General features: G+C 37.1%; 1 protein-coding gene and 1 long non-coding RNA gene across 7 annotated transcripts in view; one reads left to right on the top strand and one right to left on the bottom strand.

Annotated features, from left to right (window-relative positions):
- The window catches only part of LOC125236967 (nephrin-like), an 835,833-nt gene that overhangs the window by 715,464 nt on the left and 94,077 nt on the right, over positions 1–26,292 (top strand). The window lies entirely within an intron of this gene.
- LOC125236970 lies at positions 16,530–17,910 on the bottom strand. Its single transcript, XR_007178257.1, has 4 exons — positions 17,847–17,910; positions 17,496–17,653; positions 16,993–17,072; positions 16,530–16,584 (listed from the first exon to the last, which is right to left on the bottom strand). It is a non-coding gene; the product is annotated as an uncharacterized LOC125236970 (long non-coding RNA).

Genomic DNA, 26,292 nt, shown 5'->3' with positions numbered 1-26,292 from the left:
ACTTCTCCTATTTTGACTGAAGTATAAAAGCAGGGTATAAAAGTAGGGTTAAGGATTTCACCACCCCCTTTCTTCCCGTGGGTGTCGTAGAAGGCGACTATGGGATATGGGTTAAATTGTGGCGTAGGCGAGAGGCTGGCAACCTGTCACTGCAATGCTACAGTTTCGTTTTCTTTTAACCCCTTATTTGCCAAGAGTGGCCCTGAAGCTTTAGTAGTTTCATGTGCTCTGCCTATCCCTTTATGGGATACAGGCGTGATTGTATGTATGTATGTATGTAGTATAAAAGCATAACGCGAACTAATTAGTACCTTTCCTCGCAGCTCACCCAGTGCCGTACATGCGATCAAAACACTCCTGTGTCTTTGTAGATTGAGCAAAAAACTATCGCCAGAGGTCTGGTTTCAGCGTACTTGCGTAACGTAATATAAAAAAATGTCAAACTTACTAGTCACATCTAGCACCCTTATAACATAACAGCCCGCGGGTCCAAACCGGTTTAAATTAGACTTTTAATTAAACGAGTACTCCAGGTCCTAGTTTTACACGGCCTCTAGCCAACACTATTGACGCTGCGAATGATACCACTGTGATGATATGCAATTCTCATCATCATTCACCTGATGCCCTTATCCCATTCATTTGGGGTCGGCGCAGCATGTCTTCCGCTTCCATACCTCCCTATCGTCCGTCATCTCATTATAGGCTAGTTTCCTATACTTAAAATAAAATAATTTATGCAGTGCACGAAATAAAGCATTACATAATTAGAAGAAAAATATGGACAGTAGTTATTTTTAAACATAATTTATATTTCGTTTCGTTTTCTTTCAACCCCTTATTTGCCAAGAGTGGCACTGAAGCTTTAGTAGTTTCATGTGTTCTGCCTACCCCTTTATGGGATACAGGCGTGATTGTATGTATGTATGTATGTATAATTTATATTTAATAATTCAAAGAGAAAGATATAAAGTAAATGAATTGACCGTGACGTCACTCCTCAGTATTTCATAGTAATTCCATATTAGCAAATCGTTTTGACAGTTCATAAAAAGATGCTGATTTGACTAGTAGGAAACTAGCCTATTCACTTGCTTTCGCTTCATATCATCTCTCACACAATCCATCCACCTTTTCCTCGGTTTTCCTCTCCCGTTACTATTGATATTATGTTTGTTATGATACGCAACTCTGTCGCATCAATACGGAAGCGCGGTAAAGAGAGCTAGCAACGAAACGCTGTGGCTTGCGCGTGGACGCACCGGGTCGTAGCGATACGACGAAATGAGACCCTCGATCTCTATGGAACTGTCTTCTTGTGATGACGTCGATAAACTTGTAGGAGGTAGGGCATAGCGAATGATATTCCGCTTTGTGTGGTAGGGCACAGCACAGCGGATATCGTCTCGCTCGAATCTAGAGCAGAGCCCAACTGGGGTAGTACCTCCGCCTTACAGAAGACCGCAGCCAAATAGCACTAGACCCTACTCATAGTGTTATGTTCCTGCCGGTGAGTAAGGCTGCCAGAGCTCAACGAGGGTGCGGTGTGCTGATGACGGGAGGACTTACGAAACTAACTTGTTCCGTCTATTGTCCTTTGAGTCGTCGGCAACCCGAACCCTCCTTAGAACTTGTACACTCCTTTTTGCTGTGTACTTAACACGGCAAAAGGGAATGTACAAGTTTCTAATGGGGTGGCAACGCGCATGTGACACTGTTTGAGTTGCAGGCGTCCATAGGTTACGGTGACCGCTTTACATCAGGCGGGCCGTATGCTTGTTTGCCACCGACGTAGTATAAAAAAAAAACTATGGACGCAATGCGACGCGATGGAGGCGGTCGCACGATCGTCGTCCATGCAAACACAGTATAAAAAAGAGTACTATCGTACAGTATGGCCACTCCCGCTCCCCGCTGAAAGTGCCGCCCACCCCCTCTCGGTTACCTCACAGTTACCGCCTGTCAAAACCGCGAACAGTCGACCTGTCATATTTCACTCATACAAGCATAGTACGCATACACCTACACAAGCTTAAACTGTGTGCTAGGAACGCGCTTCCTTCATATTGGATCGCCAGTGTCCGAGGTGTGATTCAAAACACGACGTGATTGCGACGCTGGTTAAGCACCCAAACCCTAGGACTCAAGCCTAGAAGAACTTGACGCTTCGACAACCGGTCTGGCCTAGTCGGTAGTGACTAGTGACCCTACCCTGCTACGCGGTCCTGGATGCGAATTCCGGTAAGGGCTATTATTTGTGTGATGAGCATTTTGATATTTGCCAGTCGTTTTTCGGTGAAGGAAAACATTGCGAGGAAACCGGACTAATTCCAATAAGGTCTACTTACCCTTCGGGTTGGAAGGTCAGATGGCAGTCGCTTTCGTAAAACTAGTACCTACGCCAAATCTTGGGATCAGTTGTCAAAGCGGTCCCCAGCTCCCATGAGCCGTGGCAAATGCCGGGATAACGCAAGGAGGATGATGATGAGCAGATATTTGTTCCTTAGTCATGGATGTTTTCTATGTATATAATGTATTTATCTATATAAGTATGCATATCGTCGCCTAGCACCCATGCACAATCTTTGCTTAGTTTGGGGCTGGCTTGATTTGTGGGAGGTGCCTCCCAACATTTATTTATTAGATATTTATTCGTTCTTCCTTGCGTTATGCCGGCATTTGCCACGGTTAGTGGGAGCCTGGCGTCCGCTTTGACATGTAAGGGCGATTGAGAGGTAACCTACGACACGGAGCGAAAGATTGTATACATACTCTTTGCTAGAGGCCCAGGAGTTTTACACTTGACGAGTTTTGACGCACGATGTCTTCGGAGTTCGGAGTTGAGTGTTCTTGGTACTAAGTAGATAATTGAAAATGTTGAGTTGTGAAATTTCATTTAAAGCCTGATCAAAATTGTATGATTATAGTCAAGAGGGTGCGAGGAAAATATTATAGTTCTAATGAAAGTCCCCAATATTGCGGGTAGTCATATATATCTCTGGTCAGGTTTTAAGTAGGTATTTATGAAAGTACCTATTTCGTAAAAAAAAAGTAATAAAGAGAGGCAGAATTAATGTCTCATCCAAGGCAATTTTATTTCATAAATTTAAACTATGACGTCTAGTTGTTGATACAAAGTTACTTTTTGCACGTTTATCGTAAATAACAAAACTTTACTTTATCTGTGTTTTCTAACGCGCTTATTTTTGAAGGCGGTTTTATTTTTTGTTAAAAAAAAATATTTCTTGATTTTTAGTAGTTCATATTGATATTATAAGCATAATTCTTTCACTAATGTACCGAACATGCGTACATTAGTGAAAGAATTATGCTTCAACTCCTAACCATTAAGTAGTTGACCTTCCATCATCAGCTTAGCCACATAAAATTATTACCATCAGGCGTAAATGCTGGTGTACCTTTGAAAAATACACTAAAAACATTACAATACAATATGTGCCTATAACATTTGAAGAGTTCTCTAGATTTCTCCAAGATCGCATCATCAGACCCCGATTTGGTGCCAACGGGACCATATCGAGGTTACACTCGTTCGATTAAAAAAAAAATGAAAATCGGTTCACGATTCTCGGAGATATCGAGTAACATACATACAAAAAAAACATTCAGTCGAATTGAGAACCTCCTCCTTTTTTTGAAGTCGGTTAAAAATAATTGGTATCTTGCTCGGAGCATGTATTTTGTATTTAAGTCTTACTTAAGACAGTAGTAGTTATACAAAGAACTCTAGACTGAATTTATTTCTTACTATATTGTCGCCTAGTCCAGTAGTTAACTGCACTCATTTAAAACGGGGCTTTTATTAGAAAATATTCTAGGCAGTAATATCGCTTAGTGTCAGACCAGACTAGGGCTGCAGACTAAATAAAACTATACAGCCGATACACCACAGATGTAATAATTGACAGTTTTGTCCATAAAAGGAAGTAATTTTAAACTACTCGTATAGCCGTAACTCGTATCTACTAAACCGAAGCCATCAAGGGAGAATTTAAAGCTTCCGTTCATGATGCACCATTTAATTGTCTAATATTCAAACTAAAACGCTGAAATTACAAAATCAAACGAATCAAAACTGGAAACTAGGTGCCACTGCCACACTTATAAATCTATATCTTTGCCATAGAGATTAATCACACTATAAAGATGTCACATGTTCGTTACTTTCGGTTAGGCATCAATTTATGCCATTTTAACTTGTTCAGTTCACAAATCCTGATAAGCAAGCATGGTCACGTAATAAACGATATAAAGTCAGGCCGTCCCTATCGCACTTACAAATAGTGTGAAAAAGACGGCCCTACGTTGCCTGCCTCTTTTCTCGTTAGAAATTATGGTCAATTTGAGTTTCACGTCATGCCATTTGGTCTAACCAACGCCCCATCGGTATATTTCAGATATTGATTTTTATGCCAAATCTAATTTTAGCTTTATTTCATCTGTTTTCAATCGAGTGGTTCAGTGAAGACTTGACTGAAGACCAGTTGGTAACTTGAACAAGATTAACCAGCTTTTCATTGTAAATATGGTCAGTATGAGTTTCACATCATGCCATTCGGTTTGACCGACGCCCCATCTTGATATTTCAGATATCATAATAATGGCATATCTGATTGTAGCTTTATTTAATCTATTCTCTGGCAAGTGGTTCAGTGAAGCCAGCAGTTTATGGCATCATAACTTGACTGAACTTCAGTTAACTTGCCCCAGATTCTTACTGCGGTGTCTTTTGAAAAATGGTTAATATTAGTCTTGCAGAATGCCGTTGGGTATATAAACTGAACTGTTATGTCGCAATAAACAGTAATTTACTTGTACTACCATTTAGAATTATGTCGCTTAAATTAAATTTTAAACCACTTCTTGCCTCACTCTTTAACATACTTTCGTTTAGTTTGGTAATGATGGTGAATAGTTTATACCAATTTGTAAAATATTAGCACTTTAAGAATATTTATTTACACACTGTACCTACATGTGTACAATCTAAAACTTCTGGTTCAGCAGGTAATTGTACAAGAACATAACTATAAAATCTTGACCAATTTGCTAAAAATACTTCCTTTGTGTTTAGAACTACAGTCACCGACAAAAATAAGTGATGAATTCTGTACCTTGTCAATTTAACGTCGCGTTTGAAATGTCATACGAAATTGTCAAACGATTAAAAGCGACAAGGTACAGAATTCATCACTTATTTTTTCCGGTGACTCTACATACTTTAGTTTATTAAACTACTACCTACTTCTCTCATACTCGTACTCGCATTTACTTTATTCAAATTTTAGAAATATTAGAACTTAGAGAATATTTACTATATTGTTTTTCCATTTTTCCAATAACACACTTTATAGCCCTAAAGCAGTTAGATTGCGAAAAGATCTAAATCAAATGAACTAACTACATATTATAATAACAGATACAAATGTATAACGTTTTGAGAGGGTATATTTCACATCAGTGACAATCGTCGCCTGACAGTGATACTTCGCCGTTGATTACCTGTTCAACAAGGAAATATTGACGCTGAGTAACGGAAGCGCTGGTAGCCTAACGGTTAGTACGTCCGACTTTGGTTCGTATCTTTTGGTACGGATCCCTAAAACATAAAACTAAGAGCATATACTACCTAGTCTCAGAAAACTATTTCCGTACTTGGCCGTTTAATTTCTTCGGTTTTCTTTAATTGGCTTCGTTACGGTCCTTAACTTCGCCGCCATTTGCAGTTATTTCGTGCTCCTTTTACGTACCATTTTCTAGGACTTAAGTGCTGCTAGACAAAAATTAAAACAGTGTCCTGGACGCGAGGATATTACGTTTTGCGGCAAATTGTGTTGTGTTGGTGATTTTCTAAAAAAATAATTTTAGTAAAAATCTAGAAAATTATTTTGCCGATTCGCTAATATAACGTGGCAGTCACCCATTTGCATTTATTATAACTAGGTTTGGCCCTTGGGGCTCAATTAAAAAAGGGGTATAATAAGGTCATACTGAAATGGGATATGCACATCATCCATACTGTATAGTAGGGAGTATTCCCCAGCTCCCATAACTATAAAAGTAACACAATTTATAACACGTTAGTTACGTTTGTTGCCACCGGGCTGGGTGGCGCTAGATGCGGCAGGCTGGGCTGACAGCTGATGTGGTCGCGTTCAATGTAATGTATGTAGTTGATAATGTTTTATTAAAATTTGTGTTCTGTTATGTTTTCCTTTTTTTCCCGTTTTTTGTGATTTATGTGTATTCTTGGTTTTTTTGTGTATTCTTGTGTATTTATGTGTATTCTTGGTTTTTTTATGTAAATAGTTTTATTTTTTCTGTCTCTTTTCTTCATTTTCTTTTTCTTTGTTGTGTGTTTGTTATCTGTCGTGGCATCACCGAATGGGCCCTACGGAAGACCAGCGCTGGCTTCCAGCTAGCATTATGCTGAGTTGGGTCCATTTCGTGATGCGCACTTACTTAATGTTCTGTTCTCTGTTTTTTGTCCTATTCTTGTGTGTACATGTACGTACGTGTTTGTGAGCGTCATGAATAAATGTCTTTTATCTTATTTAAGCTTCTCACACACCAAATACACGGTGTAATATGGGGAAACCGAATAATTTTAACCATGCATTTCTGAGGCCGAAAGAAAGGAAAAATGTTAAGTTTAATATATGTTTTAGTATATTTTGCAAAAAAAAATGTTAATTGCTTTTTTTGGGATGTATTTCCACAAAAAAAAATGTTATTCAGAAAACTGACACGACGAAATTCACATTTTTATAACCAAATTATGGAAGGTTTTACTTATATGGCTTCACACGCCATTAAAAAGTCAGTTTTTACTGAATAACAATAACATTTTTTTTATTTGTACTAATTCTAAAACTAAGTGACCAGCCGGCGTATAATGCTTCCAATTTTATCATTTATCCACGTGAATAAGGCCGATAGTCCACTATCCTATGTTTATCATAGAAATATGATCGTAGGTCTGTATGCTTCCCTTTTTCTCCAACGTGAAGAAAAAGGACGACATGTTGCCTATGATCATATTTTTATGATAAACATACATACATACATATAATCACGCCTGTATCCCATAAAAGGGTAGGCAGAGCACATGAACTACTAAGTTTCAGTGCCACTTGGCAAAAAGGGGCTGAGAGAAAACCAAATTGTGACATTGCAGTGACAGGTTGCCAGCCTCTCGCCTACGCCACAATTTAACCCATATCCCACAGTCGACTTCTACGACACACACGGGAAGAAAGGGGGTGGTAAAATTCTTAACCCGTCACCATATGGGAACACATAAAACAAACACATAAACATATGATGGACTATCGGCCTAAGACATCTCTCACTTTTGCACCTCACGTCAATTCGTCTCTCCGTTTTGCCGTGAAAGACGAACAAACAAACAGACACACACACTTTCCCATTTATAATATTAGTATGGATTTGATGACATTTTTAACAACCATTCACTGCAATAAATATTATTATCACAATTTAAGTTTTATTTCTTCAACACGTCATGTGCTCTGCCTACCCCTTTTGGGCATAAAAACGTTAATTTATATCTTTTAAAAACAGATACCTAAGTTTTAACTCATCTAGCTAGTGAAGTCTCGGCAGCTTAATTGGTAGAGCGATGGGCTAGTGTTCCAATAGCCGTGAGTTCAAGTTTCGTCTTTCCTTTGTTCTACAATTATTTGCAAGCATCTCTGTATAAATTTAGCTTGTAATTTGTTTAAAGTTTCGTGTAAACAGTAGGTAAGCCAAGCTTCGTTAGGTGACCACGGAATTTGTGGACGGAACCCCAATAATAACCGACACGAAGTTCAGTCTAGATATTTTAAGGTGTAAGCCGTAAGCGGAGAGCGGGATCATAAGCGGTAGCGGTTTAAAAATGTATGCCGTCATTTAACTTCAAATTTTCGTGATTGTGGAGAATATTGTGTAGTTAGTATTATTCCACAACGAGGCCCTAAACTCATTCAGTAGGTAGCAGTGGCGGCTGGTGAAAATTTCTGCTAGGCAACACCGAGCAAAAAGAAACCTACCTTAATGTTAGGTACTTTACTAGTAATCAATTTTAGGCAAGCCTATGGGAATCGGCTTTTATGGACCAGCCACTGCTGGTAATATTTATATTATATTATATACGGTATTTCAAAATCGGAATCAGGTTTTTCCTTCAATTCATAATCCATACTAGTATTATATATGGGAAAGTGTGTCTGTCTTTTAAATTGTCCGTCTTTTACGGCAAAACGGAGCGATGAATTGAGGTGATTTTTTTAGGTGGGGATAGTTGAAGGGATGGAGAGTGATACAGGCTACTTTTTGTCTCTTTCTAACGCGAGCAAAGTAAACTATAAAATACAATATATATTTTTACCACGAAAATTACATAATCAACGCACACAATCAGCACACAATCATTTCTACTCAACAGTCAACTAGGGGTATAGATGGCAGCACCATCTCTCTCGCTATATCGTAATCTTGCAAAGGATTCATATAGGAGGTGCAAGCACTAATTGTTCGCCCTTAGAGTTGGTCAAAAAAGCGCCTAGCTTTCAGAGATAACATACACTAGAGAAATTTCGTCGGGTACTACGGCGGGCGTGTGGTTTAGTGATAAAGACGTTAGCCACGTAAGCTGAAGACCCGGGTTCGATTCCCGGCTCGGCGTTGCGGTTTTTCTTTCGTGCATGATATCTATTTCAATTATTCTTCTTCTAGTCTTTTATTCATTATGTAGCAGAATATCGGGTTCACAGGCTTCCTCTTATGCATGAGAGGGCTCGGGCTATTATATACAGTATATGCCCAACAGCCCGAATTATCAAATTTACTGCAATCCTAAAGTAAAGGCTGCATAAAGATACGAATCCTCATCCTCTTTGCGTTATCCCGGCATTTTCCACGGCTCATGGGAGCCTGGGGTCCGCTTTGACAACTAACCCCAAGATTTCGCGTAGGCACTAGTTTTACGAAAGTGACTGCCATCTGACCTTCCAAACAAAAGGGTAACTAGACCTTATTGGAATTAGTCCGGTTTCCTCACGATTTTTTCCTTCACCGAAAAGCGACTGGCAAATATCAAATGACATTTTGCACATAAGTTCCGAAAAGCTCATTGGTGCGAGCCGGGGTTCGAACCCGTGATCTCCGGGACGAAAATCGTACGCACTGACTACTAGGCTACCAGCGCTTCCTGCATAAAGATACGAATATTATTATAATATTGAGTGGAGATGCACTTTACTCTATTGAGGATTTCTTTTTGTGAATAGTATTTATAACTTGTAATAATTTAAATAATAATTTAATGACATACATATATGTACCTAAAGCCCACTGGCACCAACCATTTAACTCAGTGTTAGTGGGCTGTCATCTGTCAAATTCCATACAAAATGGTGGGTTAATCCTCGGGTTAACCCTCCATTTTCGTCGGTGCAAGTGGCCCTAAGTGTAATAATTTGGATGTGTAATAATATGTACCTAACCTATTGGCGAATAAAATGTAAATTTTATGAATAAATCATTGAATTGAATATTAATATCAATTCAAAACTGCTGGTCTTTCTTAGCTTTCTTACTTCGCTTTGATATGAACTGTCCCATATTTTGAAATCGCTATTATGTGCATACTTAGACCACCCCCCAAACTACTGCCCCAGTATAACTCGTAAGCAGGAGTCCAGTGACAAAGGCAAGGCTCACAACTAAATCACTAGTTCGGTCCACGCCGTGAGTATACATAGACTATTATTTATTTACTAATACATACATACATACAATCACGCCTGTATCCCATAAAGGGGTAGGCAGAGCGTACCACTTTGTGCCACTCTTGGCAATAACCTAACCAATCATCATAGTGGACCGATTTGTCGTCCTAGTGGACCGATTTTCATTAAACATGGCTAAGAACATTCCCGACTAGCTCAGCTTTCAAACAAAAAAACTAAATCTAAATCGATTCATCCGTTCGGGAGCTACGATTTCACAGATAGACACACACCCAGACAGATACACAGACACGTCAAACTTATAACAGCCCTGTCGTTTTTGCTTCGGGGGTGATAAAATATCGATATCTGAAATATAAAAATGGGGCGTTGGTCAAACCGAATGGCATGATGTGAAACTCATATTGACCATATTTACACTGAGAAATGAAATGAAATTAATAAATGAAATTAATATTATAGGACATGTCTTACACAGATTGACTGAGGCCCACGGTAAGCTCAAGAAGTCTTGTGTTGTGGGTACTCAGACAACGATATATGTAACATATAAATACTTATATACATAGAAAACATCTATGACTCAGGAACAAATATCTGTGCTCATCACACAAATAAAATGCCCTTACCGGGATTCGAACCCGGGACCGCGGCGCAGCAGGCAGGGTCACTACCGACTGCGCCAGACCGGTCGGAGAAAGCTGGTTAATCTTGTTCAAGTTACCAACTGAACTTCAGTCACAGATAGACACACACCCAGAAAGACACGTCAAACATACCCCGTCGTTTTACGTTGGAGGTTAAAAAAGGGGTTGAAAGAAACGATATTGTGACATTGCAGTGACAGGTTGCCAGCCTCTCGCCTACGCCATAATAAAACCCACTAACTACTAATAATATTATGTATAAAGTACTTAGGTAACTATAGATTTTCGAAACATTTCATTAAATGTACAATTCAATTCAATTCAAAATATCTTTATTCATGTAGGCCTAGTTACAAGCTCTTATGAATAGTTCATTACATATATATTATGATCTTAATCTAACCTAATTATCAGAGCAATTTATTGTTGTAAATTATTGTTCATAATAATATTGAGTCTATAATATACAATTTCATATAAAAATAATCGTTAAACAAAAAATATATAATTAGGTATATGTATATATAAAAATACATGTCTAGAATATTTCTAGGAAAAATCCAATGTCCAAAAAAATACAATATTAATTTCATCAACAATAATAATAATAATAAACGTAAAAATAAGAAACCATTTCGAATAACAATTAATCCCACGTTGTTTTATCATTCATGTAGTCTTGCGTTGTATAATAAGCTTTGGAAATGAGTACACGCTTTACATGATTCTTAAATTTATTAATTGACAAGTCAGTAATATGATTCGGAAGTTTATTATAAAATCGAACACAATTACCCATGAATGATTTTTTAATTTTACAGAGCCGTGTGAAGGGCACCGCGAGTTTATGTTTATTTCTAGTATTTATATTATGTACATCACAGTTTTTTTTTAAATTACAAATGTTTTTATGTACATACATAATATTCTCATAAATATATTGACAATGCACTGTCATTATATTAATGTCCTTAAATTTATCTCTAAGTGAGTCTCTATGGTTCATTTTATATATTGCTCGAATAGCCCTCTTCTGCAGAATAAATATGGTATTTATCTCTGAAGCACTGCCCCAAAGTAAAATACCATATGACATAATGCTGTGAAAGTAACTAAAATAAACTAATCGAGCTGTTTTCACATCTGTTAACTGACGGATCTTGCTCACTGCAAAAGCTGCAGAACTAAGTCTATTCGAGAGGTTAACAATATGGAGACCCCACTGAAGTTTAGAATCTAAAGTTATACCAAGAAAAACTGTACTATCTACCAGTTCTAATTCCTCATCCTTCACAACGACACTTGTTTGCTCATTCCTTACGTTACTATTAGTGACAAACTTAATACATTTAGTCTTTTTTTCATTTAATAATAAATTATTAGCATTGAACCAGTTCACTACTTTAGAGATAGCATTGTTTACATCACTGTGAGCTTGTTGCTGTCGTTTGAGTTTGAAAATAAGTGAGGTGTCGTCTGCAAACAATACTATATCATGGTGGGTCTTTACAAGGAATGGCAAGTCATTTATGTAGATAAGGAACAGGAAAGGCCCCAATATTGATCCCTGTGGTACACCCATAGAGACCAATGACCCAGTTGATCTCTGTCCATTGACATCTACCCTTTGTATTCTACCATTTAAGTAGGACTTGAGTAAATCTAGTGCTGATCCTCTGACTCCATAATAATGTAGTTTCCTGATCAATGTTTCATGACAAACACAGTCGAAGGCCTTAGATAAATCACAAAAGATACCTAAAGCATCTTGTGACTCCTCCCAGGCATCGAAAATATGCTTAATTAGCTCAACACCAGCATCGGTTGTCGAGCGACCCCGTGTGAAGCCAAATTGCTTATTATGCATTAAATTATTAACGTTAACGTACATATGGGACATAATGTATACTAGAAGAACTTGTTTTATATACCCAGTAATAAATTCTTGCAAATGAATAAATGATTTAAATCTACAGATGAAATGAAAAGGACCAACCATTCTTTGCAAGTTTGCATAGCTATATTTGAAGTCATAATGAACAATATTATATAGCTATGCAAACTTACTTTGAGACCTTTTACTATGAGACCAATGCTAAAATCGCAAAAAAATAGCTGTTCCATACATTCCGACTGACGTGAAGCCGCTGATTTTCTGACATTCAACCAAAATAGAAAAAGTAAAATTCAAAAATCCAAAAATTACCCCTCAGTCGCCGTAAAATCCGCTTAAAACAAGCATTTTCGAAGCTCTTCCTTCGATATTTCAAAGTCGGTTTAAAAATATGCCTGAAGAATATGCAATCTCTGTCGCTGTTCTCACCCTGTCAAATCTAACTTCACACCCGATAATTCAGATTGTCTATCGCCAAAAATAGAGCATATTCTCGAACATATGCCAATTCTGCTTTACAAATTTTGATGTGGATTTCATATTATTTTTCAGCACACCAACTGGCAAATGCTCTTCTTCGAAAACGGATGGCGAAAAAGCATTCTTAATTTTAGAACTAAACGGGACTTAATCGCTTAAACACTTACATTCATATTTGGCCCGACGTTTCGAACATCACATTATAAGTGTAAAGATCGTGTTAGTTTAAATCAATAAATTGCATTTTATCCACGAGATTTAATTATCTTTTCAGTGAATGAACAGGCACAACTCTAGTTGCCGATCCATTAGAAACGTACATCCCTTTTTTGAAGAACCCCATACTGTAGTTCAATGGGAATACCACGAATCTTAGATCAATTTAAACTATTTTCTCATAGAAAGTATTTTAATTTGTAATTTTTAAGTAGTTTCACTACTATTATAGGTACTATAAACTTTAAATAAATGTCATATACAAAGAAAAAAAGCTCGCTAGCTCAGTTAGGAGGTCGAACTAGTTTCGGTTCTATCTCAGAGATGGCGGGAGCGCCAAGCTCTCGGTAATTGTGTCATATACTTAAAAATTTCGACCCGTGCTTTCGTGTACCGACGGCCGAGTGGTTGAGGCATCCGTCCGGTTAACGGAGTACGCTGGTTCGAATCCAGCTTGGAACACTTGGAGGCATTGGTAAGTTTTTCTTTGTATATTATGTCATTTATTTAATGTTTTTAGTATAATAGTATTGAAACTACTTAAAAAATACAAATTAAAATATTTTCTATGAGAAAATCGTTTAATTTGATCTAAGATTCTGTACGGCAACGCCATCTCTCTTCGCTAGCTCGTAATCACATGACGTGTTGATTCAGTTAGGAGGTCGAACTAGTTTCGGTTCTATCTCAAAGATGGCGGGAGCGCCAAGCTCTCGGTAATTGTGTCATATACTTAAAAATATCGACCCTTGCTTTCGTGTACCGATGGCCGAGTGGTTGAGGCATCCGTCCGGTTAACGGAGTACGCTGGTTCGAATGCAGCTTGGAACACTTGGAGGCATTGGTAATTTTTTCTTTGTATATGACATTTATTTAATGGGAATACCGCGGCAGAGAGCTCATCATAGTTGTAACATCATAATCGGCCTCGTTATTAGGTGCATAATTTTGCACGGTGGAGTGCACTCAGCGATTTGAATTTATAAAGCGTTGTCGTACGTTCATCGAATTGCAGCAATGATTTAGCTTTTGAATATAATTTGGAGTCTATTTTAGTATGACATTGTGAATTTTAGGTAACCTAATTACTCGTATAAGAAGTGACGTACCTAATAAGGAGTGATGTAATAAAGTAGACTGAAAAAAATAGAATTAGATGTATTTTTATGCGATAAGAGGGAAACGAGCAGACAGGTAGCCTGATGGTTAGTGATTTCGATAAAAATTTAGTTAGTAGTAGTAGACTTGTACTACTAAGTAGTAGTAGTAAGACCCCCCTCTAACTACTACTACTTAGTAGTACAATTCTGAGATAGAAAAATGACAATGGGCGAGTGGATTCGGAAAACTTGCTACTTATGAAAAGGGACGGGTTTTTTGTTGACGGCTCGGGATGATGTTATGCAACATGCGACTTTTACAAGAAAATAAAAGTTAAATTTTTTAATGTAGATAATGAGATAATGGAGTAGTGACCCTACCTGCTAAGCCGCGGTCCTGGGTTCGAATCCCGGTAAGGGCATTTATTTGTGTGATGAGCACAGATATTATTTCCTGAGTTATGGATGTTTTCTACGTATATAAGTATGTATTTATCTATTTAAGTACTTTTATCGTCGCTTAGAACCCATAGAACAAGCTTTGCTTAGTTTGGGGCTAAGTTGATCTGTGTAAGGTGTCCCCAATATTTTTTTTTTTTATGGTGATGTGTATAAAATCATTGTACAATGTATGCAGAAAATTTAAACATTAAATTCGAAAATTATTAATTTATGATTACATAAGCCCGCGGCTTCGCTCGCGTTAAAATCGAAAATTGCGGAATGCTCCATATAAACTTCCACCCCTCCCAATTTGGGAAAGTGGGGGGGGGGGGGGTTAGAAAGAGATAAAAAGTAGCCTATGTCACTCTCCATCCCTTCAACTATCTCCACTGAAAAAATTACGTCAATTTGTCGCTCAGTTTTGGCGTGAAAGACGCACCTTTCCCATTGTGTGAAATTGGTTCACAAAATCGGCGTTTTTTTTTTCAAATTTTTTATTTTGTGGTTGGATTATTTAACGAAACTGTTAACTTTTCAACCGAAATGGAAAACTATTTTATTTATTATAAATTACTGTCAATAGTCTGCTGCATAACACCATCCAAACCCAATCCATCCCAGGCGTCGACCTGCAGCGGTCCTTAGTACCCTAAAAAAGGGTCTTGCTCAATTGGTTCCGCACAATCGTTTACATCTTTAAAGATAATCGTATATAATTAACAGAGCAGAATTGTATATTTTAAATTGAATTTCCTATCAGGCAAAGACATGTGTAAGACTTATATTGACCGGGATATAGTGATTACCGTTTTGATTTTTGTCGAGCTTCCGATATTTCGACGCAGTTGAATGCATCATGATCACGGAAAACTGAAGAAGGCGGGTGGATGTCAAAGTTGCGTAGACTGCCAAGGAGTGGAATTCCTTGCCGGCGGCTATATTTCCGAGCTCATATAACCCGGCAACCTTCAAATCAAGAGTGAACAGGCATCTTCTGGGCGAGCTCACTCCATCGTAGGCCACGTCTTTGCCTTTGGCTAGTCTGTGGCCAAGAGTGAGCCCATTTATTATTTAAAAAAAAAAAACAGCGCGCGATCTACCCTCCTTCGCACGCGTTGGCTGCGTTCACTTTCAGCGGTACCACTGGTCGCAAAAAGGTAATCAATCACGGTCTATATTTCGGTCAATATAAGTCTAATAAAGTAGTCAATATAAGTCTAATAAAATAAAGTAACCGTGAATCATTCAAAACTCTTAAAGATATGTGTAACTCCGTATAGACAGATAAAGTCTAAGAAAAACGTATCTCGGAACCATCAACAGAAAATGTACTTTCGCCTAGATGGCGTTCCACCTTTGGTCGACTCTCGGCTAGATGGCGTTAGTAAAAATATCTGACAATTTTAACACATATTAAATCAAGAATATGGACCAAATGATCAAAAATGAAGTTCTAAAGTAGATACAGGGTGAAAGAAAAAGGACCTTCCAAACTTTGAATAGTTACTTTTGAGATCATAATGGACAACTTTTATTATGGGACCAAAGCTGAAATCGCAAAAAAAATTAGCTGTTCCATACATAAACTGAAATAAATGTCATATACAAAGAAAAAATGACCAAGGCCTCCAAGTGTCCGATGCTAGATTCGAACCAGCGTACTCCGTTATAGCCACGGATGCCTCAACCATCTTTGTATATGACATTTATTTCAGTTTATAGTTAAATATTAGTACACTAAAAACACAAATTAAAATATTTCATATGAAATAATTTAATTTGGTCTTAGAGTGTTCCATACATTCCGACCGTCATGATGCCGCTTATTTCGTTCCCATAATAATAGTTGTTCATTATGACCTCAAAAGTCACTATGCAAAGTTCCTTTCACTCACATGCAAAGATCCAAAGGACGGTCCTTTTTCTTTTAATCTTTATACTAATAACAATAAGGTGAGGTAAATGAAATACCTTTAGTAAAATACATTTTTAATGACAGATTAAATTATGCCCGTTGAGACGTTGCACTAAAACAAACATAAATTAAGTACTTAAAATACCCCAAATATAATCTCAAGTCATATTCTCATTCTACAGGCTGAAATAAAAAGGATCAGCCATACTTTACTGAAATTGACTGGTACAGAATGTTTTAAAGCTAATGCCTTAATAGGCCGCATTTTTGTTTTGCTAATTTTTATTTATTTTGTGCAATAAAATTGAAATAAATAAATAGATATTAGCACAGTGATTTTTGAGGTCATAATGAACAACTTTTATTATACGATCAGTCCAGGAATCGCGAAAAAAAATTGGCTGTTCCAAAGTGATACCGCTCATTTCTACCGAGAACCTAATTTTTTGACGCAATTTCTGCATTGCCTGATAACAAAAGTTCATTGTCCTTTTTATTTCACCCTGTATAAGTAGCTTACCTTGTATATATGCAGAAACTTCTCATATCACATCATCATCACTGTGATCAGTAGGTACAGTATCAAAATCACAGGTAAAACTGCAAAATAAGATTCACCATTTTTAATTTCTGATTAGCAGAAACGTCTGCAATCGATGCCACTAGACTCCAGAACCTGTGAGTTCAAGTCTCACCCAAGGCAGACATTTTCCACTTTTAAATTTATTCTAAGATTCAATGTAATTTAATGTTTTTCCAGGGGAAAAAAATATTTATAACAAGAGTGCAAAAAATTAATCAAGCAAATACTTAATATCAAATTCTAATATTGAACTCAAGACAATCAAAAGCCGTGACTTTAATTTTCCTCATTTAAATTTAAATGTATTCTAAGGAGTTTTGCAGACGTACCTACTTTTTTTTAAATTTATAAGTAAATGTATGTATAAAAATAAATGTATGTACATGAAACCGAAACATGTTTCACACAAAACAAAATACAAATATATTTTTTTTAGTCACCCGAAATATTTTTTCCAAAACGCCAGTTTCTTGATATCTAGTTGCATATTATTTTTGAGGGTAGTTTTATCACGTAGTTCTCGACAGTTGTATAGGAAATTCACGCCAAAAGTATATCCAACTAAGATTAGGAATAAACATATTGATAGGCGGTGAAACTGAAAAAAAAAATTGATTGCTTACATAACAACATTTTTAACTTTTTAAGTAATTTTTGTAACAAAGTCGAAATTCATCATATAATAAATTAGTGAACACAAACATAAAAACCGCAAAAAAAAAAGAACAAACGCTATTAATTTAATTACTAAAATACTTTAATTTTAAAATGTGTAGACAAAAATTGCTTACCATTTCAGAAAGGTATTGTCTCGTCTGTTCTAAAATGTATATTAATTGCGACTAGTTGTGATAAAAATCTAATTAGTCAAAGTTGAGTAGTTACATAATTGAATTAGGTACGTCAAATTGATGTCAACAAATCTTACTCTTGTCATAAAATTGATTTGTTACGGTATTAATTAAAATACCTGAAAGAAAATACGGTAAAAAAAAAACAACTAGAAAGCCAATTTTGATTTTACAATTTTTGGTGGTATTAGTAGACTGTTTTTATTTCCAATGATTAAAATTAAAATAAACAAAAAAAAATTCAAAGTGAAAAATTACTACCGTGAATGACACTTGAACTCACGGCTGGATCGATACTCCAGCGCTCTGCCCACTGAGCCACCAAGACTTCAACGAATCTAGCGAAACTTACCAACATAGTCAATGGAACCTTTAAAAACCGGCCAAGAGCGTGTCGGGCCACGCTCAGTGTAGGGTTCCGTAGTTTTCCGTATTTTTCTCAAAAACTACTGAACCTATCAAGTTCAAAACAATTTTCCTAGAAAGTATTTATAAAGTTCTACTATTGTGATTTTTTTCATATTTTTAAACATATGGTTCAAAAGTTAGAGGGGGGGACGCACTTTTTTTTCCTTTCGAAGCGATTATTTCCGAAAATATTATTATTATCAAAAAACAATCTTAGCAAACCCTTATTCATTTTTCAATACCTATCCAACAATATATCACACGTTGGGGTTGGAATGAAAAAAAATATCAGCCCCTAGTTTACATGTAGGGGGGATACCCTAATAAAACATTTTTTTCCATTTTTTATTTTTGCACTTTGTTGGCGTGATTGATATACATATTGGTACCAAATTTCAGCTTTCTAGTGCTAACGGTTACTGAGATTATCCGCGGACGGACGGACGGACGGACGGACGGACGGACGGACGGACGGACGGACGGACGGACGGACGGACAGACAGACATGGCGAAACTATAAGGGTTCCTAGTTGACTACGGAACCCTAAAAATTATACCTTTTAATTTATTGTAAGACATTTCTGTTATTAAAAAAAAATAAGATTTAAATCCTACTCTGCTGTGTCTACTTCTTTGCGAAATAAAGGCTTAATGTAGTTTATATACTTAAATAAGTATTGCTTTTGCCCGCGCGCGGCTTCGCTCGAGTTAAATTAGAAAATTTCGGAATGCTCTATACAAACTTTCACCCCTGATTTTACAGAAGTGGGGTGGGTAAGAAAGAGACAAAAAGTAGCCTATGTCACTCTCCATCCCTTCAACTATCTCCACGTAAAAAATCACGTCAATTCGTTGCTCCGTTTGGCCGTGAATGACGGACAAACAAACAAACACACATTTTCCATTTATAATATTAGTATGGATATATGTATGTGTGTGTAAAAATAAATCACAGGAGCCCTTCAGTGAAAGGCCTCTATTAATTGGTCTCATAAATTAACCGGGAGTAATAGACTCCCTACCCTTAGTTCATTTCATCAAAGGAAAGGTATACTGCAGGGTAATATATATCTATTAGGATATTTACTAAGTACAGAAGTGATGTGAAGAAGTTAGGTTTTTTCAACTGTACATTTTAATACCACAATGTTGCAAACAGGCATACGTCCCGCCCGGTAGTAAGATGTCACTGTAGCAGCGGCGGCTGATCCATACAAGCCGATTCCAACAGGCCATTGCCTAAAATTGTCTACTAGTAAAGTACCTAGTGTTAAGACGATACGGTAGGGGTCAATTCTCCATACAAACGCTCTCGACTATTTCCTCCCTGGTTTTTGGAGATAGAGCAATGATTTTTTCAACACAGATTGTTATTATTTTTATCTGTGTCGGACCGTTTTGATTTTTTTGATATTCTGCTTTTTAATGATTCTAGAGCCAATCAAAAATTTCCAAAAACGGCCTTTTTCATTGTGGCGCAAAAAAAGGTGTGATACTCAAGATTGGTAACAATTAACCAAAAAAGCTAAACGGTCCGACATAGATTATTTCATTGTTATTCAGATTCTCAAATTTCGTTCCTATTGATTAAGTTTTGAAGGATGAAAGAGTCGAGAGCGGAACCTCGATTTTAAAGATTTTTTTGAAATATCGTTTGACTGAGTTGTTCTTAATAGACATTTTTTTTTTTCGTTAAATCTAGTTAATATTACTTGTATATTTAACTAAAATTCCCAAGTTGAAAGGGGGGCTCCTTTCCATTTTAGCATTTTCGCTACCGTATCCTCTTAAGGTAGGTTTCTTTTTGCTCAGTGTTGCCTAGCTGAAATTTTCGCCAGCCGTCACTGTACTGTAGCATAAAATGAACCAATACAACGTAGAACCTCGGGAAAACCTCGGGAGGGCTTCCACAGTCAAGTCAGAGCGTTCGCGGGTGGATATCCTATCTTATTGGAACGATACTCGGTAAAGAGGACCGTTCAAACTTTGCATAGTGAACTTTGAGGTTATAATGAATAAGATTTATTGTGTGACCAATGCTGAAATCACAAAAAAATTGGCTGTTTCATACATTTCGACTGTCATGATGCTGCTCATTTCTTTAGAACGGCCAATTTTTTTGAACATTGGTCCCATAACGAAAGTTGTTCATTATGAGCTCAAAAGTCACTATGCAAAGTTTGAACGGTCCTTTTTTTCACCCTGTATTATTTTACGGCAATATGTAGTTCTACATTTTTTCCAGTTAAAATCTCCTGGCAAAAACTTGCTCTTCCATTTTATGTAAAATTCCCATCATATCCAACCAAACAAACGAAAAGTTTTCACCGTTTTAAAATAACAAAGAAAATATCCCAATGCTCGCATACATATTTCATGAGGAACAGATGGCGTGATTCACTTCATTGAGTCAGGGTACTGTTCACGTTTTCTGTGAACACCTGTAAGGATGGAAAGGGAATTTGGAAAGTGGACCAAATAATAAGTAGGGTAGGAAGTTTTAGGGTTCCGAAATTTTGGACGCGTAAAAGCGGTCACTATGCATCCGTGAATACACCGTGTTTTTTTTATTTCCGTTAAATTCGACACGTAGCTAGGTTCATTATCAGGAACCAGCCTGTACATCACTTTTAGTTAAATTCGCAAAATAATTATCGTTTTCATACATAATAAATAAATTTATTAGTGTGAGAGACACTTAAGAATAATTCAAGTTAGTGTCAAGTGATTGACGGCACATGTCAAAACAAATAACATTAGGAAGTGGTAAGGGATGCTACACACATGTTCAGTAATTACATTTATTTTTGTAATAATTCGATAACCGTAAGAGTTAAGACGCTAGTTTCTTAAAGAAATCGATTGCATTTGAACTAAATAATCTTCCCTTAAAGTTAACGGAATTCAATAAAAACAGGGTGTATAACCGGTGGACACTCTGCTTAATGATGCAAATATTGTAAAACCATAGATTAAGTATAAAAAGATCATACCGTCACATACATTAAAATGCGACCGCCTAAGAACGCGCATACACTACACCACACATAGATGGCGCCACAGAAATGCCTTGTTGCTATCGATTATTTGTAGATTGACGTTAAATGTCACTTTCGAGCCATATATCTATGTCAAAAGTGACACTACAAGTATAATCGACTGTTACAAGACATTTTTAGTGTGGCGCCATCTATGTGTGGTGTAGTCTATGCGCGTTCTTAGGCGGTCGCATTTTAATGTATAGGATGGTATGATATATTTAATCGGTGGTAAAACATGAAAAAAATTAACCGGTTACATTTGCCCCCCAGTCGAGACAAGTGACAGTGATATGACAGTATTTCGGACACAAGTGACAGTGATAGTTTAACACGTAGGTACCTTTCGTAAAAAAAGTATTTATAGGAGAAAGCTATCGGGAATAGCAAATAAATAAATAATCAATACATATATATATTACCCGCAGATAAACCTGCCGTGCAATGGTTTCAAAAGGTGGATTCTTGGAAACTTCCTTTAATTTCCGATGCAACTATTTTCAATTTTCTCTATAAACTTTTATTTTGAAGTGGAATCGAAAATCTATCAGACTCAGGTGCCTCTTGATTTTAAAACATTTTTCAGGAAATATCTCGATGTAAGTAATAAGATTTACTGAATGAAACAATGTACCTATTTCTGGAGATAAAATCCGTACTTAATAATATTAAAACGAACAAACAAACAAACAAACAAACGCACAATCTCTCACCCTAAACGAATCTCTCTCCGTGCCGTCGTGGGTAATAAATGGGAAAGTGTGTGTTTGTTTACGTCTTCCATCGCAAAACGGAGCGACGAATTGACGTGATTTTTTAAGTGGAGATAGCTGAAAGGATGGAGAGTGACATAGGCTACTTTTTGCCTCTTTCTATCCCCCCCCTTCCCTAAAATGGAGGGTGGAAGTTTGTATGGAGCATTCCGCGATTTTCGAATTTAACGCGAGCGAAGCCGCGGACAAAAGCTAGTTTTCCAATCGAAATATATAAAAGAAGACACTGACTAACTGACATATCAACGCACAGCCGAAACCGCTGGTCCTGGAGGTTCTAAACTTGGCACGTAGCTTCCTTATAAGGTGTAGAGGAGCACTAAGAAAGGATTTTTCGAAATTCACCTCCTAAGGGGGTGAAACGGGGGTCCAAGGTTCAGTGTTTGAATAAGATTACTTTTAGTACGCGGGCGAGGCCGCGGGAAAAGGCTATTATTTTATAATTTAAATAGTGTCAAATTATTATCGATTAGAGAAAAAAAATGGGGTTTTCAAAGACTTGATTTATCGCACATGTAAAATACAATTACCTTATCTGTACACAAAAACACAAAGAATTTCCTCATGCGTACAGCCCCTTACACGTCCTATTTTATAACATCAGATTAGAACCGCCATTTTTACAAAAACGGCCAAAGTTTGTACGGAATACCATCCCTTACGGCTTTTCAGAAGTCAAATATACACAGGTCGAGTTTTTATAAAAGACGAAACGTCGATATAGAATACGAGCCCTTATGACTTTTTGTTAGTAAAATGTGGAAGGGTCGAGCGATTCAGTTTATTAATCCCGTTAATTTGATCGAAATCACTGCTCAGAATAGCCCCCTTCAAATCTTATTGCTTTGGACGGATTGCGCAGGTATTTGGGTTTGACTCGAATTCCGTAGTTCTGGAGTTGTTTTAATTTATTTACTGTAAAGGAATATTATTTAAACGAACGTTTAACATTTTTGGACTTCAAATAAAGGTACACGTGACCACATCTCGGACACTGGCGTTCAAATATATGAAAGAGATTAGGATTCTTTATGGAGCTTGCCGAATATTTGCTAGTAAAAGCTAGTATTATTATATATTTCTTGGCCCATCACCACACGGGAGAGTATACATACTACTGTATGTATGTATGTATGTATGTATATTGGGTATTACTCTATCGTTTTAATTAAATTTGTTTGACCCCTTTAGTTGTAAAAACTTTGAGGTCCGTCCCGTGGCGATTGAGGTCTGATCAGTTGAAATTGTATATGTGTAATTGTTAAAGTTCGTCAGAAATATTTAGTCATTGGGTATTTAGAAAGAAAGAAAGAAAGAATTCAGGACGTTAACAAGATTCCTTATGACTATAATCCTATAGGAATAAGTTAGGGAAGAGTTGTAATTCCATACATCAGTAAAAGCGGGTTGTTTCTAGTGACATCTAGCGACAATCACGTGTCAAATAGCATAAGTTATCAGTACCACTACATCATAAATTAAATATAACAAGATCATACCATCCCATACATCAAAATGCGACCGCCTACGAACGCGCTTACACTCCACCACACATAGATGACGCCACAAAAAAATGCCTTGTTGCCACCGATTATTTGTAGATTGGCATTAAATGTCAATTCCGAGCCGTAAATCTATGTCAAAAGTGACACTTAACGCCATCTACAAGTATAATCGAAAGCTACAAGACACTTTTTTTGTGGCGCCATCTATGTGTGGTGGAGTGTAAGCGCGGTCTTAGACGGTCGCATTTTAATGTATGGGATGGTATGATCTTGTTATATTTAATTTATGACTACATCGAGTAGGACGTGTCAACAGTGTCTCGTCTACCAAAAATTTAATATTAGAACAGTTTACAACTTATATTATAAGCAGAAGGAATTGAAAACAGAATACTGATTAATACTATAGTAATATTAGCTCAAAATTGGTGAGCATTAGGCAGCGTCCACACTCATGAGACGCATGTTTTGCGGAGCGGAACGGACGTCTCCGCCACGCCGTCTGAATGTAATTCAAAAAACGTCTCCTCAGTACATTTTGTATAGGAAGGACGTAAGACGCGCCTCCAAGCGTCCAGGCAGCGTGGCGGAGACGTCCGTTCCGCGCTGCAAGACATGCGTCTCATGAGTGTGGACGCTGCCTTAGACTATTTAGTGTGTAAAACTGGAATCCATTTCAATTCCAAGCACCCATAAGCTACGGTTACTGCTTACCAGGCGGGTCATAATTATGCTTGTTTGCCACCATTTGATATAATAGTACATTACGATACAAGTACGTAAAAAAGGAAGTTCGAAACGAGTGGCGATAAATCGACACGAGTTCCGAATTTCCTTTTCGCACGTGTATCGTACGACGTTTTTCAGTACAGATGAGCCTCCAAAGTTTCGACCTAGTATACAATGAACCGCTTCTCGCACTAGTGTGTAAAAAAAACACCATCTGTACTGAAACAGACCTATTAGTTCACCATACTTACACTTCGCTGAAAACATCAACACCCACAATCATGTTAGATCGCTCCAGATTACCCCTAATCGGGGTAAACTACCCCGGATCGGGGTAAACTACCCAATTACGTTATTGAAGGTAATTTATAGTTTGGGTAGTTTTATGAAGTTTGTTGATAGTTTATTTTGTTAGCGGTTTTTGTTTAATAAAGGGGTTGGTTATTATCAAGTTAATAGTTTTGGGGATTAAGCAAGTACTTTGGTAGTGTGTGGGTAATCTACAGGGAGCGTACTTTTCATGCCGTTGACATTAATCTGACGTCACGCTCCATATAGAATGATCCCAAATAGTTTTATTGTAAATTATTAATCATTAGTCGTCAATCATTTTAATCGTATACAAATTACTTCAAATACAGTAGTCCATTTACATGTAGCATAAATAATACCTACTTGAAATGTGAAACGTGAATAAAATTTTTTGATTTGTTTTTATAAATAAATTTAATTAAATAGTATTGTTAACAACACATTACAATAAATACGTAGAAAAGAGAATTTTAAAAACTCGAGTTAGTAGTATTCATACTCCCCGAGTTACATACAATGTTTTTGATCACACTCGCAATGTAAAAAATATGTAAATAGATGTAAAAAAAAAAATAAGTACGGTACAAGAAATTTCATTATTCCCTTGGGAGAACGATTTTTCTATAACTCACGCTCCGCCTGCGTGCAATAGCACATTTAAAGTGCGGGGGTGATGAAAAACAGTTTTCAACAGTTCAGGAACTTTTTTATGAATAAGAGGGTTAGTCTTTAGACGGATAACTTACATTGACGTATTATTCAACTTTGTAACATTCAGATGAACAATATCTGGGCGACCGAGCTTCGCTCGGTTCTATTTTAATATATCACGTCTTTAGATAAAAAAAAACTCTTATAAATACAAATACCAAAAACTTAATTTCTGGCCGGGATTCGAAACCCTGACACCTACGATCTATCTGCGGACATTAGACCGACCTCGTACGACTGAGCTAAGCGGAATCGATGCGCGCGCGGCGAAATTAACGACCGTATTTTACGTTTACTAACGCGAAAGAAAAACTCATGAAAACTCGAAAATTCGCATTTTCCGGGATCTAAGGCTACGCTAGATCGATTTTTCACCCCCGAAAACCCCCACATAACAAATTTCAGCGAAATCGTTAGAGCGGTTTCCGAGATCGTCGGTACATTTATAAATAAATAAATATACAAGAATTGCTCGTTTAAAAGTATAAGATAAAAACAAGGATACGTTTAAGATGTAGAGACACAGCAAGATTTTGTCGACCGGTCTGGCCTAGCGTGTAGTGACCGTGCCTGCTGAGCTGCGGTCCCGGGTTCGAATCCCGGTAAGGGCATTTATTTGTGTGATGAGCACAGATATTTGTTCCTGAGTCACGGATGTTTTCTATGTATATTAGTACCTATGTATTTATCTATTTAAGCATGTATATCGTCGCTTAGCACCCATAGTACAAGCTTTGCTTAGTTTGGGGCTAAGTTGATCTGTGTAAGGTGTCCCCAATATTTATTTATTTTAGATTAACCCACTAATACACAAACTTAACTCCATGTTTTGTCCATGCGTCCCAAATCCGGACCAATCCGGTTCAAACCGGAACGCTGCAAATTCGACCGGACAATCCGGACATTCGAA

This window comes from Leguminivora glycinivorella, chromosome 20 (assembly GCF_023078275.1).
Source record: "Leguminivora glycinivorella isolate SPB_JAAS2020 chromosome 20, LegGlyc_1.1, whole genome shotgun sequence".
NCBI lineage: Eukaryota > Metazoa > Arthropoda > Insecta > Lepidoptera > Tortricidae > Leguminivora > Leguminivora glycinivorella.
The sequence above is the reverse complement of the archived record's forward strand: the minus strand, read 5'-3'. Positions and strand labels throughout refer to the sequence as shown.